We start from the raw sequence: 18,143 nt of genomic DNA on the forward strand, positions 1-18,143 counted from the left end.
TTTAACAAAAGGGATATGTTAGATCTCTGAAAGAAAAGGCTGGTAGTTCCTGCTCATTGTAGTGGAAGTCAGTAAGGACAATGGTGCTGGTCTGAGGAGAGGACCGACATGCATTTCAGTTTGCCACGTTCTACCTCTGGGTAACTGTAGGATACAGACGTGTTTTAGAGTTTGTATTGGGCAGGTGCAAGTTTAGCATCAAAACTTGACATCTAACAGACCATTCGGGGCGGAAATTTTCTTCAACATCCAGATTAATACTAGACACAGGGAACGATACGTATCAGAAGACGTCACTGAGCACAGCTTCAGGACAGCTTTCAACACACCATTAAACCTTGCTGCTATTACCAAAACCATTCAAAAGCCACACTGACAACTGACAACCTATTCTAACAATAAAGTCAAAAATTTACCTAGAATATCCATGAGTAACAGCATAATCCTCAGCTGTCCATCCGTTAGTGTCTTTATGGAAAAGATCAGCACCATATCCAAGAAGAACTTTTATTAAATTAAGCTGTCCACCAGATGCTGCAGTCATAAGTGGGGTTCTGAAACACCAAAAATATGTTACGAAGTAGATCATTTGACACAGACACTGTAATTATTTTTATTCCTGTTTGCTCTCAAAAACTACTGTCCTCATTACTGAATGAGCAAAAGAAAAAGCAGTTTTCATTAAATATTAAGAGCAACCATAAAATGCAAGAGGGAGTCAAAACAACCAAACCTTCAATCTTCAGACAAAGCTTCCACATAGACAACACTCACGTACAAACTACGCCACTATGCAGGAGATGTTTTTTTCAAATCGAGGCAGTGCTGCTGAGCTAACAGCATGTTTCCTGCCAGAAGGGACACCACAGGCAATGCCTTCTTGTAATCCTCAACGAGGAAAGCACCCACTGAGGTATGACAACAGCCAAGCGCAGATGTGCTTTCACAAGCCACACAGAAATAGCTGCTATGTGGCTCCCCGGTTTTTTTTTTTCAGAGCTCACTCTCATGCCTCTGATTAATCCAACCTAAAGAATACTAAAGAGACCCATGCAGAGTTTTGACAAACCACTCACCTTTCACAGTGATCTCGAGCATGCACATCAGCTCCTTTCTGCAGAAGAAACTCTGCTATATCTTCATGATGTTCAGAGATAGCAAGAATAAGCGGAGTGTTTCCCTCCTGAAAGGGCAGATAAATAAATTTAAAAATAAAAGTAAAAAAATAAAAAACCCTACAAGAGAAATACTAATACAACTTTTTGAAAGAACTTCTTCAACAAATACAAAAATTTACCTTATTCCGAGCATCAATATTGGCATTATGCTCAAGTAACAGCCCCGCTACGGTTGTATTAGGAGATCGGACAGCAAGGTGAAGGGCAGTGTTGCCGTCAGCATCCGCCAGATGGGGGTTGGCACCGTGCTCTAGCAGAATAGCTACACATTCTTCTTGCTGGCACTGTACTGCCTGGGAACAACACGCAAAAAAGGAAGAACTGCCAGCACTCTGTTACAATTGCCCCGGCTTCCCAATGCTGGAAAATAAGAGCACCTTCAAAGCTGAGCTAACATATGCCTATTCCACGCTGATTACCAGATGCATGCTTCTATGCAGAGCTGTGTAAAGAATCCTTCCAGCCACCTCTCATTTAATGCACAGTTGACAAGCCCCACTTGAAAGAGCATGACATATTCCACATACCTTCATCAGTGGCGATCTGTTATCACTGTCAGTAAGATTTAGCTTACACTTGTTTTCTACGAGATATGTAACAACATGCACATGGCCATTCGCAGAAGCAAGATGCAGCGGTGTCCTAAAAATTAAACATATTAAATTAGCACAGACAACTAGAGAAATAATTTCAGTCTCTGATAAATTGATATGACCACAAGTTTCACTTTGCACAAAGCAAGCTTAAGAAACGATTTCTCATTCTGTTACCAGTAACAGCAGTTGTGCACCAAACACCCGAGACTGGCCAGCAAAACCCCTCCGCAGCATCTGCTTAGTAAGGTGCCATTTCCTTCACTCTAGAACTTAATCTGCACAGATTCCCGTGCCCAGGTGGTGGTCACTGCCTCCAGCAGGACTACACCTGTGACACAGCAAAAAAGACCAAAGCTTGGGAATCTGAGAACTATGGCAAGCAACCCTCTAAGTTCTATAATTATTCATGTGCCAGAAGTATCAGAGATGTAGATGGGCTTTATATAAAGAGTATCAGCGTTTCCCTGCACTTTGAGGATTTCTGCTTTTTCTCTAGCCTGCTTACTACTGCAACAAAACCAAGTACTCACTTGCACCAAAGTGCCCCCCATCACATGCAGCAAACCAGACAGCAGAACACTGTAATCCTGAGTACAGGAAAGTAATACCTGATCCTTCAGATATGTATAACTATGATAGTCATAATAAGCCTACTACAGAGGAAGTCCTCTCCAGGGACGGAATACTGTGTTTCCATAATACACGACCAGCATAAGAAAATGAAACTCTTTTCTTCAAGTTAAAGCCTTGCCAGAGGAAAAAAAAAAAAAAAAAACCCACAAAAAAACACCCCAAAAAACCCCTCCTTCAAACCACAGATCATCTTAGGTCTGATGTCAATTAACCAGCCTACTTATACTGAAAGAAATTGCCCAGAAAGTCCTTGCATGTGTTTCCCCCTAAATCAGAGGCACAAATCAGCACAAGCTTCACTCTGTGCAGAAGCAAAGCACCTGCTGCTCTGCAGGACACCTGTCCCAACAGAGCAGAAGACAAGCTAGAAAACAGCTGGGACCTTCCTCCCTTGAAGGTGATGCAGTAACAATCCCACAGTTCCTCAAGAACTGAGGGGAACACCAGCACTGGTTCTGAACCACATCGCTGCAGGTAGGTCCTTCTCTGTATTTAGGAAAGCTCAACTAGCCTTGCAATTGTTTGGGTACCTTGCTGAGACAGGAGCACAACAGCTCCCTGGCTAAGTGGGAATGGAAAGGGAGAGGTACACAAATGCAGTGGCAGGTGATGCAGAAACACAGTAATCTGTAACACAGATACTTGCTACAGGGCAGCTGACATCCTCCTCCACTGCAACAAAGATGAGGATGAGAGAAATACAGAAAACTTCAAAGAATTTGTAATGTCTTGCTACAGACAGGGAACAGACTGGAGCACTGACAGAGGAGTAGCTCAAGAGCAACTACCACCACTTTTTGAGAAATTCCCATGGAAACATGCGGGATTCTTCATCTCTGAAGAAATGACTGACTCAGATTATCTGAAAGCTAACCAGGACCGGTTATGAAGGAGTCCACAATCATCTGAAAGCTGCTACTACCAACCGCCAGGAAGCATGACAGACGTGAAGTAGTCACTATCAGCTCTGCAAACAGAAAAGCCTTCAGAAAACTTGTGGACTTGCTGCTGTCCTCCTCATCCAAGCCTCTCAGTCCGTCAACAGGAGACGGCTCTGCTTGGAGCAAGGCCTGCTGTGCTCCACAGAAGATCCACTTCAGGGAACAGGCTGGCAGAGAACACCAGGGCTCAGGGTTGCCTGTCCCTGCAAGAGGCCTCCAGTAACACCGAAGTTCTTCTGCCACCCAGCCCTGGGGACACTGCCCAGATTCTGTTCCTGCTCCTGCAATGCTACGCTGATCACCTACAGAGTAGAGGAGAACTGCTGATGCCTGAGCAGCCACGAAACAACCCCACTGGGAAACAGCAGGTTGGCAGTACGCACTTTGAATGGCCCTTGAGCCGACAACCCAGCAGCTACAAGCCAAGCAATGAAAGCGCTGGAGTTCAGTCTGACAGGCAGCTGACAGGGTCAATCTCCCTTAGCGATGAGCTCTGACCCAGGATCCATGACTAGCCGGCATTGTGCCTGCAGTGCTTCCAACTCTGTGCTGACTTTTGCCCGTCTCTGTCAGTGAGGCTGAAGGTTTTGCTAGACCACCTCTGAAAGCTGCCTGCTCCTAACTGATGCTGTATCAGGCACACTTTCGGGAGGTCTTATGGGCTACAGGACCCACTTTATGGAAGGAACCTGTTGGTGTGATCCTTGCCATGCTCCTGGTGCAGGATTTTGCTTTTGGAAATCCTGAGCAGCAAAACTGAGATATTCATACAACCAACGCACACATTGTTGCCGTTACTTTGCATTATTTCCTACTCTTCACCTCTATTTCCAATGATACCAAGTCTTCCAACACGAAGCCCTGAAACGCAACTGCATCTGGTGGTCACTCACAACACACATCACACCCACAAGCACTAAGAGGGCACAGGTGGCCTTGCAACCCTATGGCTGGTACAGAGGGCAGTGGCTGCAGCAAGTAGGCAGGCTCTGGCCACCAAATTGCTCTCAGCGTCGCTTTTCAGCACTGGGCATTATCACGGCAAAACCACCACCGTGCTCATCATAGTATGCTGCCTTTTCTTTCTTCCCTCCCTCTCCCCCCCCGCCCCCAGCTTGTTTTTTTACAGTTTGTGACTGTATTTGTCCTCTTATAACACTGATAATTGCCTGGCACACAGAAGGAAACCCTTCAGAGGAAAAAAAGCTTTCTAGACAAGATGAACTTGAAACGCAAAAACTAGCGAAAATTCATACCAGGGTCTGCTAAGAGCTGGTGACTGACTGCTGACTGAATCAGAAAGCAGTAAGAAGAAAGAGAGAAAGGTTCCAAACTATTTCCATAAATGCCATCGGGCACCTCGACTCTGGCAGCTGAATTATGCACAAAAGTGCACTCAAGCCACCTTAAATGGCACCCCCCACCTCCAGCTGCATAAACAAATACTGGCTGGCAACACTCAGGCACACAGCCCACATGCTGACTGACTGCACTCTTCATTGCCTTCCTACAAATCTAGACAGTTTCAGGTGTTTTCAGGGCAATAAGCTAGCTGGCTGGCAAAAGTCCAGTCTTCAGAAAAGACAGCCCAGGATGCTGAAGTACTCTGATTAAACCAGCATCTCCTCTGAATGTCATGGATGTTTTGACTCAGTCTTTTCAGAAAAGGCATTAACAGCTCGACACATCCAAGACCCAAAAACCTCAGCTGATTCCCTTATGCTTACGGTGGACCATGAGGAGCTATGCTGCAGCCCAGGGCTTCTCCCTAAGATATAACTGCCAAGTACTTGCTGTGCTTGACTCAAAAGCACACATCCTACCACCTGCCAGAAGCAGCAGCTTCCTCTGCATGGCACTGCCCAGATCTTCCAAACCAAGGCACTAATTAGCTGTACCAAGGCCACAGAGCAAACAGCAAAGTAACTGCCACCTAAAATCAGACTGATGTTGCTTTGGCTGCAACATCACAGTCACAAAAGGCACATCAGGCAACCGTCCACACAGCACCAATACACAGCACACTTACCCTTTCCTAAACACAGCGCTTACCCCTCTTTTACTCCCAGCTGAGGCAGTGCAGCTTGCTCAGCTCAACTACTAACCCCGCACGCCGAGGCCTCCGAGGTGCATGCACTCTGCCTTCCAAGCCTGCCTGGAGAATGGCCCTGAGGCTCCTTCTGCAACCCCCCTGGCCAGGCTGCTGCCGGCCCCCTGCTGCTCCTGCGCCCCCAGGCAAGGCAGCACCCCCGGGAACGAGGGCACGGAGGGGGCCGGGGCAAGACGGGGGATGCTCGGCCGACTCCAAGGGCTCCTGGCAGCACAGGCCTGGCTCCCCGCCCAGGCTGAGGCTCCCCGCAGCGATGCTGCCGTTCGCTCCCAGCGCCCTTGAGCTGCCGGCGGCTGCAGCTGCACCTGCGGGTCCCGGCGCTGCCCGCAACCCCCCCGCACCCCGCCCCAGCACCGCCCGGCGCTGCTGCCCCCCCGCCGCTTACCGCTCCGCCGTGTCCCGCTCGTCGATGCCGCATTTCTTCAGTCTCTGCCGCACCTGACCCAGGTCGCCACGGGCGGCCGCACGGTGCAGCTTGCCCAGCTCCTGCAGCCGGAGCTCGTAGGCACCGGTGGGGAAGGGCTTGGCGGCGCTGCCGGACGCTGCCGGCCGCCCCTTCTTCTTCCTCCCGAACCCGAAAAACCTCTTCATCCCGCGGCACGGTCCCGCCTCAGGGAAGAGATGGCGGGAGGCACGCGGCGGGCTGCGGCAGGCCCCGGGCAGGGCCGGGGGATGGGGGGTCCCGGGCAGGGCCGGGGGGTCGGGGGGCCCGGGGCTGGGCATCGGGGGGTCGGGGGGCCCCCGGGGCAGGGGCATCGGGGGGCCCGGCGCTGGGCATCGGGGGGTCGGGGGGCCCCCGGGGCAGGGGGCCGGGGGATCGGGGGTCCCGGGCAGGGCATCGGGGCTCTCGGGGCAGGGCATCGGGGGATCGGAGGGCCCCCGGGGCAGGGGGATCGGGGGGGCCCCCGGGGCAGGGGGATCGGGGGGGCCCCCGGGGCAGGGACGGGGGGTCGGGGCCCCGGGCAGCGGCCCGGTACGGCTGTCTACGGAGCGAACCACCAGAGGGCGGGAAGCCGAGCGCACAGGCTGCTCCTCAGCGCGGCAGCGGCGGACAGCGCCTCCCTCAGCGGCGAGCGCGGCGGTTAAACGGCCGGCGGGCTCTGCTGGCGGGGGCGGGGTCTGCTCCGGCGCGTGTCCCGCGCGAGTGACGTCACTTCCTGCCCCGCGGTGCCCGGCGGCTCCTGCGCGGTGCCCGGCCGCGGCGCTGCCGAGCGGGGCCGGGGGCAGCGAGAGGCGCGGCGGGTGGCGGCGGCGCTGCGCCCCCCGCAGAGCACTCGGGCCGCTGCCGGGAAGCCCGGGGGGTGCCGGCGTACCGGGCAGCAGCAGCTCCCCGCTGGCCCCGGCGGGGCCCGCGCTGCGAGCTCGCGGGGCGGCTCGGGCGAGTCGGTTTTAAAAGCAAATGGCTCAAACTGGGAAAGCGCTTGTCGTTCAGGGCAAGGGCATCTCGTCGGGGAGTTATGGCCAATACAGTTCTCCGACAAGTCTTAGGGTTAAGTCTTAAATTTAAGACCTAGGGTGAATTCTTAGGGTTAAAATCTTTAAGTCTCAGGGTTAAGTCTTAGGGTTAAGTTTTAAAGTGAAGTCTAAACGTTCAGTATCAGGGTTATGTCTTTGGGTTAAGTCTTAGGGTGAAGTCTTAAATTTAAGTCCTAGGGTTAAAGTCTTAGGGATAAGCCTTATAAGGTTAAGTCTCAGGGTTAAGTCTTAAATTTAAGTTTTAGTGTTAAAGTTTTAAGGTTAAGTTTCAGGGTTAAAGTCCTAGGGTTACTTCTTAAGGCTAAGTCTTAGGGTTGAGTCTTTCTTAGGGTTGAGTCTTAGGGTTTATTTTAAAGGTGAAGTCTCGGGGTGAAGTCTCGGGGTTCAGTTTTAAGGTTAAGTCTTAGGGTTAAGTTTTAAGGTTAAGTCTTAAATTTAAGACCTAGGGTCAATTCTTAGTGTTAAAAACTTTAAGTTTCAGCTTTACTTCTTAAGTTTAAGTCTCAGGGGTCTTAAGGTTAAGTCTTAAGGTAGGATTAAGTCTAAGGGTTAAGCCTTAGGGTAACAGTCCTCAAATGCATGAAGAACACGAGAACGGTGGTGCTGGGTCAATGGGTCTGTGCTTTCCTCTAGTGCTCTTGCTACCACCTAGCACTCAGCTGGCAAGTTCATGGCCACAGCCAGGACCAGCCCAGCCTCTTGTTTTCCAGGGAGCCGATCACCACACATATGGGAAACAGACAGTAGACAAGACATAGTTCTTCATATCCTTTCCGTTGTTTTGCTAGAGAATCTAAAGTTTGATATACCTTCTTTTGTTTATATTTACATTGGCACTTCAGTGGGTCCAGACTAAATGGCAACTCTCTACCTGACTGCTCCAAAAATTGGTTTGAGCCCTCGGTTAGTAACCAGCCGTTGGTTAACTTTGTCTTTGAAATACAGCAACCTATGGTGGAATAGGAAACTGAGACAGTTAGGGACATCGGTTGTATTTACTCGAAGGAGGTGAAAAATTTTCTAGGGAAATTTTTCAATAGTGTTAGCATAAAAATCCTGTATGTGGCACATGAGTGACTGCTCTAGGCAAATGGCTTTTTAGAATAAGAAGCCATCCCTGCCTTAAGTGACACATCTAGAAAAATGTGTCACTATGTGAATAATAAGCTCACACAGCAAAGCTGCAGCTACCTGATAGCACAGTATTTTTCCTGGTTTGGAGGATTTTTTTATTCATCTAAAACTTTCCAACGGTCGTCACTGCTAGTTTACTCCCTGTATGACAAATAAGTAGTAAATGAAGGTGTTTTCATACAATGGAACAATCTGTCTGTTTGCATATTTTTAACAGCTGTTGCAAAGATATACTTGAAACCCTGAAGAGCTTTTGCTTTTTATACTACTGAAAACCACGCTACACAGCTTTTTGCAAATTTCCAGTTTGGAGAATCGCACAGTAATTGTTGGTTTGTTTCCATGAAAGAAAAAAACCCAACACATCTTCCTTTAGAGGCAATATTTTGCTGCAGATTTTAGATCTATCTTTTCTATTTCATCTACCTCTTCTCCAGCTCAGAAAGGTCTACTTCTTTAGAAATTCTTTTCGTTTGATATGTTAGAACATCTCTGTGTATTAGTGAAAAAGGAACTGGACCTGCCCTTTGTCTCACTAAATTCTCATTTCCATAATACATGCAGTTTTCCTTTCCTTATTAAAGAAAATTACCAAATCCCATACAGCTGCCTGGGATCATGGATCAATCTGAATATGCGTGGCCCAGAATTACTTTTTGCAACTGATCTAAAATTCTGTGCCAAATTCGATCATAACCCAGGAATGGAAATAATAGGGATGGCGTACTTTGCATATCTTCTCTGCAGGTTGTTATGACCCACTGCAAGTAAATAAGAAAAAATACACGTAGTGGACATTTCTAAACAAACCTCTGACATCTGAAGAAGTCATTTTGATATCAGATTTATTCTCACCATACTTTCTGCATGGAAGACCAGAAGAATCTATGCTTTTAATACAATTTGTGCAGGAAAGCATTGGCAAAAATACTAGAGTACTTGTTACGTTTGTTCCTACATCAAACATGCTGAGGTGAGGCTTAAAAGCCCACCAGTGAATTCACATTTGCCGCAGTGCTGTTAGTAAAAGCTGTAATTATCCGTATTTTTTTGAGAATGCTTAAAATGAAAACACAACCTAACTCTCAGTTATAGAACAGTGTAGCACAGCAAAGATGTTATCATCTAATTTTTTCATTATAAGATGTGGGTGCATAACCAAGAAGAACACTAACAATTATTTCTTAGTAAACCTTTGCAGCATAAAACCATTTAGTGGGGCAGTGCAAATCAGAACATACTCTGCCTTTAACACGAAAGAACACTTCTGCTGTATAGGTAGACAAAAAAATTGACTTAGTGGGATATTTTCATTCTCCCAGTGCTGTTTCCTCTCCTTTCGTTGTCAGTAACCTAGCTACCCAGTGATTTTTGTGGGACACTAGGGTTAGCATAGATGTTAGGTTACCTTTAGATGCTTTACATGTTAGAGATGCATTCCTCGTGATTCTGCTCCACGCACAAGAAAAAGCCCGGTTTGCTTTTGCCTGGAGCGGGACTCAGTATGTTTTCAAACAGTTTTCTGCAAGGATACAAACACTGCCCCGCTATCGCTCACAATGCTCTGGCCACAGCCTTAGCACAGATCACCATTCCACCTGGCCTCACAGTGTATCGATACATTGATGGCATCCTCAGCGGGGCAGAAGGGCCACAAAGCATTACAGATGCAATGAAAAACATTTGGGCAACACTAATCAAGTTGGGACTGGAAGTCCCAGAGTCAAAGTGCCAAGGGCCAGCACGAGAAGTTAAATCCCAAGAAGTCTGGCGGGTTGCAGGAGCTGCCTCTCTTCCACCAGACTCACTAGAAAAGAAAGAATCTGGGCACAGTCCATCCAGTACGCTGGAACTACAAGAAGTTCAAGGGACTGTGAAGTACTGGCGTAACCATATTCCTGCCTTTTCTGCCATTGCTTGTCCCTGGTAGAATTTGTTATAAAAGGGAAAATCATGGCAGTGGACATCTCATCAGCTCTGTGGTACCGTCCAGTTCCCCTTCCTGCAGGAGCATAACAGAGCCTGGCCGCGGGGTCTCCACTCCGCTCCAGCCTCCGTTACTCCTGTCAGCACGTGCTGAGGTTGCAGGCTGCGTTGCTTAGGGAGCCGTGGCAACACACATTTAGGATGGTGAATGCCGGCCATCCTGAAAGCGACAGCTGTCTTTTACCCTAAAAAGCTTCCTGTAATACTATGCTTCTCTGAGGTCCCAGGTTTCTCGAATTGCCCCCACCCCAAAGCAATTTCCCCACAGGGTCCCTAAGCAAGGCAGTGGCTCTCTCAAACTCCCTCCCAGCCCTGCCCTGGCTGAAAGAAGGCAGAAAGAAGCCTTCAAATGAGGGAAGTTCTGGCTGCAAGAGAACACAAGCTGATCAGGTCTTGGGATCCACTGACATCAACAGAAAATGAATTTAAAATAGGACAGAGATAACTGTGGCAGTGGGAGATGGTGACCTCTAACTGAAATAGTTCTGCCCCAAAGAGGCCAAAATCCCGCTTGGGGAGCACGCGTAGTCCGTAAAACACTTCAGCAGTGCTACTGAGGATGCGTACACATTTGCATTAGAAGCCAGAAACCAGTCACCAAACCTGTGTATGACACATGACTATGCAACGTGTGGCGCTCTGAGAAAGGCCCTGAACCCCTTCTCAGTGTTCCAATTGGACCTAAAAACTTTGCATGCACTTTTTAATCGCTGCCCCCAAAGTGATTTCCCCACAGGCTCAGTAAGCAAGGGGGTGGCGGAGTGGCTCTCTCAGACCCCCTGCCAGCCCTGCCCTGGGTGCCGGTGCCTCCGGCCCTGCCCCAGCAGACGTTGCTGTGCTGATGGAGGGGCTCCCTCCCTCTCCACTGCATTTGCAAAGGGAGTGGCTGGCTCACCCTTTGCTGCCCACGCAGCCAGCCCTCACCTTTAGCTGCTGTCATTCCCAGGGGCGCCGGCTCTCTCCCAGCACCCTCACACCTTCTCCCTGCAACACCGCGAGAGAAGCGTTCGCCAGGCACACGGGTGCCGTCACTGCCCTGCGCAGCTGGGCACCCCAGACTGGCACTGCCTGACTGCCTCCCTCACCAAGCACCTCCACCTCCACAGTCTCAAGCTCCATCCCTTTAGACGGAAAGGGGATCACTATTGAGAAGTAACCGTTCCTCATGAGGAACACAGTCTCTTCAGGAGGCAAAATACTTTAACAGCACTTAGAAACAAAGCTGCGGCATTTGGGGGGCCACCTCATCACTACTCCAAACAATGTGACCTTTGTGGAGGAAAACTGAAGAGCTAGAAAGTTTCCAGAGGACAGCAAAACCTGACCTGCTGAGAGCTTAGGACAGTGCACGTCATGTTCTTCTTCACACTTGGTGCACGATTGGCAAGCTGCGAGATGATGGTAAATTACTTCCTTCAGAGAGGACAGCAAGACACTGTTGCCAACTCAGCTTAGTTTTTTTTGGTTTTTTTGTTTTTTTCTGGTTGGCCAAGCAAAGAAACGGAGGCAGTTTCGAAGTGCACAGAAGCACAGCTGCAGACATAATTCCTGCTGTCACGCAGGCAGCAGGAGTGAACTTCATCCCTTTGGGTCCTTTTGAGAACACCAAGCACCCAGATGGTGCTGAAGGATGTTTTTTTTACATAGGGGACCCTCGGAGAGAATCAGACATGTCCAGTTTTATTCCCTGGGAAAATGCCCTGACACTGTCCTGCCCCTCAGGTGGCGCAGGACAATTAAACGTATTAGTAAGCATGGGCTGATTCCTGGCCCACCATGATTCGAACAGCAGCCCACAAATCCCTCAACTAGTTTTGTTCTGCCGGTACTTATGACAGTTACATTGCTCTGTGTTGTGGGGGGAAGAAGATCACACAGCTTGCCCCTTTGATGCGCAGGGCTGCGTTTCAAAGAACTACGACAAGCCCAGAAGAGCACAGCACAGTACGGCTTACGAATCAAGTAAATATTGCATCACAAACCATAATGCATGTGTCTGTCCGAGAAAACAGGGTTTATGTAGGCACGTGGGAAGTGGGTCTCTTGCTCAAAACCCAGCAAATCCTGTTTAGAAAAGTTCATATACTGAAACGATAAGGCAACATACTTCTGGATTTCTCTCTAAATCCCCACGGAGATGTAATTCCCTCACTGCCATCTGAAATCGTACAGCTTGAGGCACTTTTCATGTAAAGCCAAGAAAGCTCAACTCAGAAGGCAAAGATCCTTCTTAAGGGAACGGATCATCTGTAACTACAAGACACCTTCCTGCCCACTGAAACATAGCAGCAGAGTTAAAAGCAGTTTTTAAATTCCAAGTGGAGACATTCAAAGTTTGAAAAGTACAGGACATTCTCTTCCTAGCACAAAATAATCAACTTTTTCCCACTTCTCTGCAAACCTTAACCCCAGTGCTTTGTATTTTTCACGCTACAGCACAGAAAGCCAGTACCCACAGTTGCACAAGGACTTCCACTGCCAGAGTGCAAAGCATTGAGGAGTCTGGGCTCAGTCTTGGCAGTACAGGAGTGATCCACCTCAAATGCACTGCACAGCCTGCATCTGGGGTATCACAGGTCAATAGTTAATCACTGCTTTTCCTCCCAGTGACAATAAAAAGAGAAAAAAAATAAAATCTCCTTACTTCCACGGCTCTTCTTTACAGGCTAGAGGTTTATGGAAGTGATGACCCATTTCATCCAACATACAAGAAACCTTTTGAACAATTTTCAGAGCTGTCCAAAAACCCCCAGATCTTATACAACAATCAGTCCAAAGAAAGTACAGAGGTCTCTGCGCTACTGGACACATGCAGGAACACTTGTGTTTACTGGACACCATTGTAAAAGGGAAAAGGCATTACACCAGCGTACCAGACCCTTGCCCAAAAGACTTTTCAAACCACCTGTTTGTTGATGCAGTCACTGCACTTCAACCCTTCCACCCATGACAACATCCTCTCAGGGGGCAGACTTGCCTGCCCTTGATTACAGAATCAGCCAGCAGAGTTCATACTGAACCAAGCTAAAAACCGGGCCCAACCTCTACGTTCACGGTTGGGATACACGGCTCCTATCACAGGGCACACACGGCGGTCCCACCTGAGTTACGTATCTGAAGTTGCAATTCCCACGGGTCAAATATTCCTCTTCAGATCTGCCTTGAAACTGAGGGCTCATGGTCAGCGAGAGAAGGGAGTTCCTTGCCTCCTGTGCAGTCAGGTCACGTTCCCCTGCTAAAAGCAGCCTGCTCAGGCCTCCCATTTGTGTACAATCTGTTAAAAGAGTAAAACCAAGTCTGAAGGTTATTCATTTGCTTCCTTAAACATCCTACCATTTGCAGCATCCAGCCCGCAGAAGACGACTTCTGACATAGCAACTTCTCCAAGCAACCTGCTATAAAAGGCAGGTCAACAGAATCACCAACAGCCAGGTCTGTACCCTCGGGGACAGACTTTCAAAGCTCTTTGGAGGATTGCACTGGATCTGCGTGCTTTAGACCCCACTGCATGGATTTACTATTTTACTGGCAAAGGTTTGATGTACCACACGTGAACATCTTCAAAACACCTACTGTAATGATCTCATGCATAAACAGACACAATGATTTTCTAATATCACACAGGAAGAACTCAATGGATGCTCCTACCAAGGCAGTGGCTCCCTTCTGTAGCCACTGAACAAGCAAAAGGATGGATCAGAACAACATTATCAAGCTCTGAAGCAATATTTCTCTCTTCCTTTAGCTGTAATTTAGAGCGTCATTGAGTGCTGAAGAGTATCAGCCTGACAGCTCTGAAGCATGAAGCGCTTGATCCTCTGTGCCAGAACCGCACTGGCACTGGCCACACAAGCTGCCTGTGTACTCACAGGGTCAGGGTCAGGGTCCAGGTCCGGGTCTTTACTGCCCTGCCACCAAAACATAGAAGTGAGGAAAGTAAAATGGAGATAGAAGTGTTCTTTCTCCACATAATTGATGCTGGCAGCTTCTTGCCTCCAGCATTCCTGCACCTCAGGAGCTTGGGAAATGACAACAAATATGAAAGTTCCTGAAAATAATTTGCCTGACACACCACAGTGTAGCACTTCCGTATGCCCACACCACACTTCTGGCTCCCAGCTGCTCTCCTGTGCCTCCCTTTAGCTACCTGGGAGGCACCTTTTCCATCTCCTCAGATCTGGCCAGCTGAAGAACACCCAACTCATGGCTCTAACATTCTTCCCCTTCCTCTCAACGTCTTCCTGGTGGTCTCAGCTTTCTGCCCTCTAGATTAGGGGTCTATCATAACAGGACAAGGATAGCACTGGGGTTTTTTTTTTCTGTAAGGAAGCCAAATACTTAAAACTCTTAATTAAAATATAAAAATTAAGAGGAAGGGAATAGCCAAAATGACAGCCAAGTGGAAGTTTCATTTGGTGCTCAAACTACCTGAATACTTATGCTGCAGCTGCAGCCAAGAGCTGGCCCTTAGATGGCTGATCAGGATAAAGCCCCAAATCCTGCCACTAAGGTTTCAAATTACAAAAGAACATCATCTAAGGGAAGGCAAAATGGATAAACACAAACATTGCCGTATGTTTACAGGGCCTTCACAGCACAATGGTTCTCTTATGGCACCGAGAACTTAGCAGTATGAAGAATTACAAAGGTCAAGTGCTATTTATAAGCAACGTACCCTTAAATCAACACTAGTGAGAAAAGAGCCAAGCACTTGACCTGCAGAACGGCAGACGATTCGCGACTTTCTCCACAGCTTCTACTACTGATGAAGCTTATAACTACCTCACCATTTGGGAACGACATCCGTTGCTAGTGTTGCTCTGGGTGGAAACTCAGCAGGTTGGCATGTCCATTCCTTCAGAGCCAGAAGGAATTTGTCATTACAGGAATTCTCATGCCACTGAACTGGCAGCAAGGTACACAAGCCTCTTAATCCCTTTTTATACTTTTACACTTGTGCCATAAAACCATTCTCCACTCTCCATCTCACCACCTCTCCAAGCAGAAAAGTCCCATCTGCCACACACCTGTCACAAACTACACAGGGTATGACACAGGTTTCAAATACATCAGAAAGTATCAAATCAGAAACTTTAAAACATAAAAGAAAAATAAAAAAAGGTGGCAGTGGGACATTATTTTCTACCTTGACTGTTAGGTTCACAAGCTGCTAGTAGTTAACATTAATGGCTCACTATTTCAAGGTCATGATGGCAACAGTTCTGCAATGTGTGGATACCAGAGAGAGAATTCCTGCCTTGCACTAGTTCAGGTGCTCCACCTATACCTCTTCACAGATTTGATTTTTTTTAATTATTTTTTTTTTAAATGCTTGTCAGGGTAGGATCTGCCTACCGAGACCAGATTTTAAGTGAAATTACATTACGCACCTCTTGATTTAAATACAGCAAGATAGCTCCACTGCTACATTCAGCCGCAAGAACGTAAACACCTCCAGCTTCATAGACACCCATACACTATTTTTGTAAGGAACAAATGACTAAACATGGAACAACACTATGAAAAAGCAAAAGAATGCACATAATCAGCATTTCCCTATTTGGACCAAAAAAAGAAAATCTCTAACAGCAGATAAGTCTAAATTAAAAATCAGCCACATCCAGATCCCAAATGGGGGAGGGGTTATTGTATGCCACAGACCTGGACTTGACTGTTGAAGGAAATGACGCACTAAGGAAAATTTGAGGTGGTTCTGCAGAAGTTCCACTACAGCCTTGGCAACTTCACTTGGGACATGAAAGGTACGTGCGCTATAGTATCACCCGCAATAAAGGAAACTAGTCTCGTAGTTTGAGTTCAACACCACATCCGCAAACAAAATGAGGCTGCCACATTTGAGGAACACTGATGAAAACCTCACCTGCCATCCCAAAGTTATGCTATGGCATTTCTTCCCTTTTTGCCATTTTCCTCAGCCTTGGTACATCTTTTGCAGAATCTGAAGCAAGGGCCCATAGCTTTTTCCTGTTTCTAACAGTGAATGTCTGGGTATCACACGTTGGTTTCTTGTGCGGCGCCAATAAGACCCAACACTTGCCTTCATAAATGCATCCGTACACTAGGGAAGAAAAGGAAAATTACCAGTCTTGACATTGTACTGCCCACAGGGCAGCAGAGTGCCCCACTCGTAAGTGGATTTAAGACAGTAAATAACCCTCAAATATCTTGATAAACAAGCACAATTTAATCATGTCCTTTTAAACTAACCACCAACACAATCTAACAAGAAGACACATTAAGGGAAGCAGAGCTGTAGTTAAAAAAGTGGGGTTTCTCTTTCCTCTCCTGAGGGTTTACCACCCAGAGCAGGCTCAAGTTCTGAACCTGCAAACTGCTCCCCCACGCTTCTATGCTCATTCTGGGAAAGAAAGACGGCTGTTTGAATTCTTTTGCAGGTACAGTCTTTCTTTACTTTTGAGTTGGAATGAAATGAAAAGCTGCCATCAGTCCCACTTATGGCACAGAGACACACCCATGTTCCATGCACATGCCTGCACAGAAACGCATGCAGAGGGAAACCATCCCTTGGGTCTCAAATACAGAAACAGCACTGAAAACCTTGACTTCTGAGAGTCCCTGCAGCGTTCTCCCATGTCAATACACAGCATGCTTGTGGCAGGATCACCACCGCATGTGCGTCACTTGCTTTCATTTCCATCTTCATCTCTCACCTGGCACTTGCCACCTCCAGACTGCAGCATGCATAAAAGCAATTCTGTTTACTAGAAGCACAGCACCGTGTGAAACTTCTGCATGAAGTCTGGTATTTAAAGAAATTGCTGTAAAGAACAAAAATCTGCCGGCACCACTGACACACATACACGCTGTGTTTTCTGAACAGGGACAATACATTAAACCTGCAAACTAAGGACTGCGACAACTCGCTCCTTGCCCCTCTTCTTTTGCCCTCAGGCTGGTGCAGGAGCTCCTTTCACCAGAGCAGGCACACCACAGACACAGCCTCACCGAGGGGAAGGGTGGGGAGGGGATAAGGGCAGAGGGGGAAAGGAAAGACCCACAGAAGCAGCTTTGCCGCCCACTGCCAAAGCCACAGCCTGCTCATCCTGTCCCCTCGCCCTGCCTGTGCTGGTCTGTGCCTCTGTCCCCCTTCCCGCCCCTCCGCTCCTCTCCCTGTCCCTCTCTCCTGCTGCTGATCCTGCATTCCCTCGGGCACCCCCCTGCCCCTCTGTCTCTGTCCCGCTCCCACCCTTTGCCTGCTCCTCACCAGTCCCTGTCCTTTCTCCATCCCTGCCTAGCCCCTCCCGCTCCCCCTGCCCCTCTGGATGCCTCCTGTCCTTCTCCGGCCACCCCACTGCCTTGACCCACCTCTCCCTGTCGCTCGGTGCCTCTCTCCCCCTCGTCCCTGCCCCACGGGGGCTCCAGGGCCTGGGCCTGTGCTCAAGCAGCCCCGGGCAGTGGCTGTGGGGCCTGCAGGGCAAGGGCTGGGGGCTGGTGTCCCCACAGGGCCCGACTGCAGGGCAGGGGCACCCCAGGGCCTGCTGGGAGAAGGTGTGCCCCGGGGCATGCTGGGAGCTGTAGGCCCGGGGCTGCCACACAGCCAGGTTGTTCCCGGGGCATGCTGGGAGCTGTAGGCCCGGGGCCATCCCACAGCCGGGTTGTTCCCGGGGCATGCTGGGAGCTGCTGTTGCCTACCCTCAGCCTCCTGGCAGCCATGTTGGTCTGGGCAGGCACAGCCTGGGCTGGGCTGTGTCCCAGCTGAGGGGGGCCTGTGGCCGGCCGTGGGGCAAGGGAGGCCCTTAGGCCAGCGCAGGGATGTCTGCTGCCTGCTGGCTGCCTGGGGGTGCGGTGGGGAGGCTCCAACCCCCCGGTGTGCCGGGCCCCCGGAGCAGCTGGAGTCAGGCCCAGCCGGGGCAGCCCTGGGGGTGAGCTGAGAGCTAAGGAGGGAAAGGTGCCGGCACATGCCCTGGGCACAGGCACCAGGCACCCCGACTCGCAGAGCCCCCCGCAGCCGCCCTGGCGTTTGTAGTTCCTGCAGGAATAGGGCTAGCGTGTTTTGCTGCTGACTCCGGCAGGGCCCTGGCTACACCTGCCCTGCTGAGGGACTGGC

The 18,143-nt window shown here is 49.1% G+C and overlaps 1 long non-coding RNA gene and 1 pseudogene across 1 annotated transcript; both read right to left on the bottom strand.

Annotated features, from left to right (window-relative positions):
• Positions 1 to 6,195, bottom strand: part of LOC129783322 (ankyrin repeat domain-containing protein 26-like) — a 52,804-nt pseudogene extending 46,609 nt beyond the window's left edge.
• Positions 6,196 to 13,081: 6,886 nt separating this feature from the next.
• On the bottom strand, positions 13,082 to 17,565 carry LOC129783339 (uncharacterized). The gene is made up of 3 exons (XR_008745252.1): positions 17,402 to 17,565; positions 15,936 to 16,133; positions 13,082 to 13,328 (listed from the first exon to the last, which is right to left on the bottom strand). It is a non-coding gene; the product is annotated as an uncharacterized LOC129783339 (long non-coding RNA).
• Positions 17,566 to 18,143: the final 578 nt, after the last annotated feature.

Source organism: Falco peregrinus, unplaced genomic scaffold (assembly GCF_023634155.1).
Source record: "Falco peregrinus isolate bFalPer1 unplaced genomic scaffold, bFalPer1.pri scaffold_29, whole genome shotgun sequence".
NCBI lineage: Eukaryota > Metazoa > Chordata > Aves > Falconiformes > Falconidae > Falco > Falco peregrinus.